Genomic DNA, 2,836 nt, shown 5'->3' with positions numbered 1-2,836 from the left:
AGGTTCATTTTTGTGTGATATTCATGTGATCGATCATTTCAACCAACGAACGTGCAAACATACAGTGTCACATGAGAACCATGTCTGTCTGTTAGTTGACAGATGTCACCATGGGTGGGTGGGAGGCAGGAAGTGACTAATTCAGCGTGGTTTCTGAATGTTTGCTCTTCTTAAAATGAAGCATAGAGCAAGAGGGAGGGGATATGGGGATATATGCATATGTATAGCTGATTCACTTTGTTATAAAGCAGAAACTAACACACCATTGTAAAGCAATTATACTCCAATAAAGATGTTAAAAATAAATAAATAAAGTCACAACTTCTACCTGAAATAAATAAATAAAAGAATAAAAATAAAAACTAGGGGCTTCCCTGGTGGCGCAGTGGTTGCACGTCCGCCTGCCGATGCAGGGGAACCGGGTTCGCGCCCCGGTCCGGGAGGATCCCGCATGCCGCGGAGCGGCTGGGCCCGTGAGCCATGGCCGCTGAGCCTGCGCGTCCGGAGCCTGTGCTCCGCAACGGGAGAGGCCACAGCAGAGGGAGGCCCGCATACCACAAAAAAATAAAAAATAAAAAAATAAAAAATAAAATGAAGCATAGAATTTCTCTAAAGTGTAACATGTTTGCTTATGATGTGCTCTGAATTTTGAAATGAATACTTTAAAGTGTTAATATAGATAAAATTCATTTTTCTTTTTAAAAATTTTATTTTGAAGTAATTTCAAACTTAAATATACCCTTTATTCACATTAACCAATTATTAATATTTTGCCACATTTGTTTTTACTATTTTCTGTATGTTTTCTTCTGAAATAACTTAAAGTTGCATACATCATGCCCCTTTAATCCCTAATACACCAGTGTGGATTTTTTAAGAATAAGGACAGGGCTTCCTTGGCGGCGCAGTGGTTGGAAGTCTGCCTGTCAATGCAGGGGACACGGGTTCGAGCCCTGGTCTGGGAGGATCCCACATGCCGCGGAGCGACTAGGCCCGTGAGCCACAACTACTGAGCCTGTGCGTATGGAGCCTGTGCTCGGCAACAAGAGAGGCTGCAGTGGTGAGAGGCCCCCGCTCTCCACAGCTGGAGAAAGCCCTCGCACAGAAACGAGGACCCAACACAGCCAAAAATAAATAAAAATAAGAATCGATGCATTCTGCAATACTTATACAGAAATAGCGACCTTCTACTTATTGTCTTCCATCCATATCCCAAGGAAACATATTGAACAATTTCAGGTATTAAAATTTAAAAAAAATAGAATAAGGACATTTTCTTACCTATCCATTTTCTCACCTAACAGTAATGCAATACTATTGCCATATTCTAATTTTGACAGTTATCTCAATAATGTCTTTTATAGCACTTTTTCAGCTTCCAATATCCAGTGCAGAATTATACATTTCACTAATTGTCTTATCTCTTTAGTTTTCTTAAATCTGGAGCTATTCCTCTCTCACCATTTTTTTTTTTTTTTGGCTGCACCGTGCAGCTTTCAGGATCTTAGTTCCCCAATCAGGGATGGAAACCGTGCCCCCTGCAGTGGAAGTGCAGAGTCCTAACCACTGGATCGCCAGGGAATTCCCTTTTTTGTCTTTCTTGACACTGTCATTTTGACGGGTAAGCACCAGTTATTTTGTAAAATATCTTTACATTTGATTTTATGTTTCCCCACAGTATGGGTTATACAAGTTATGCACTTTTGGCAAGAATATTATGTGGGTGATGTTGTGTCCTTTCTATGTCCCAGGAAGCACATCGTGGTGATGTTAATTTTGATCTCTTGACAGATCTCTCTGCTGTGAAGCTACTATTTTTCCTTTTGTAATTAATAATCAATTTGTGGGGAGATAGAATGTCTTTGACCAGTATTTACTTGATAAAAATGTTTATGCATTTTTTGAATGTTTGTTTTATTCAAAGGCTTACATATTTAAGAAATGTATAAATGGCTGAAAATCTACGAAAGAACTCTAAAAATCTTTGGAAAAATGCTAACGAAACACGAGAAGAAAAAGTAAGTAGATCAGAATATGGAAAGAAAACTCTGTAATGATGAAGAACAGACCATTAGGAGAGAGAAGTATGGTAATTAGCAAACTGAGAGCAAGATGGGAGAACAAACCGGAAATATGTGTGTATAGGTGAGATCCCTGCTGAGGACTTAGATCCTGTTCTCATACCTTTCATTGTATCTGATCCAAACATACTTTCCATGGTTATAAAATATGCTCAGATAAATATTTTTTGAACGAATGAACAATTCATCATGATAGACTTTGGACAGAATCCGCTTACATCTTGAAATCTCCATTTAATCATTAGCGTCTATTTGTTGTCCTCCCAACAGTACAAGTGCTACATCTGAGAGGAGAGAGCCTGCTGCTCTTCTGAAGAAATATATGAGAAGTAAATAATGTGCGATGATATGCCATTCAGATTGATTAAGCAGGAGTGGTGCATTTTATGCACAGGTAGCAGCTCTTCTATTAATAATTCTCCTCCTCCACAGGGCATTCCTGGCTGATTGAAAACAAGGCAGCAATTTTCGACTTCCCCTTTACGTTCACAAAAGCATCAACAACATACAAGTCTGCCCACACAGGCCTTGACTGCACAGCAAGCTTGGAAAAATGTTTGTCACCAGAGCAAGATAATTTTTGCAACTTGTGATAACAAGAAGCTGGTTTGATGAAAACCTTGCAGTTGTGAAAAAAAAAATGATTTTTTGAAATTTGTGGTTGATAAAAATGGTTTCTCACATAGTTGTTTACTGTATCCCCGTTATCTTGCCTTGCTTTCCCTGATCTACCACCCACAGCCCCCAAACCAAAT

General features: G+C 39.1%; 1 long non-coding RNA gene across 1 annotated transcript; it reads left to right on the top strand.

Annotated features, from left to right (window-relative positions):
• The first annotated feature begins 1,531 nt into the window (after positions 1-1,531).
• Positions 1,532-2,559, top strand: LOC129391967 (uncharacterized). The gene is made up of 3 exons (XR_008616913.1): positions 1,532-1,621; positions 1,925-2,018; positions 2,514-2,559. It is a non-coding gene; the product is annotated as an uncharacterized lncRNA (long non-coding RNA).
• Positions 2,560-2,836: the final 277 nt, after the last annotated feature.

Source organism: Physeter macrocephalus, unplaced genomic scaffold, assembly GCF_002837175.3.
Source record: "Physeter macrocephalus isolate SW-GA unplaced genomic scaffold, ASM283717v5 random_1427, whole genome shotgun sequence".
Lineage (NCBI taxonomy): Eukaryota > Metazoa > Chordata > Mammalia > Artiodactyla > Physeteridae > Physeter > Physeter macrocephalus.
This window is presented reverse-complemented; position numbering and strand designations above follow the sequence as displayed.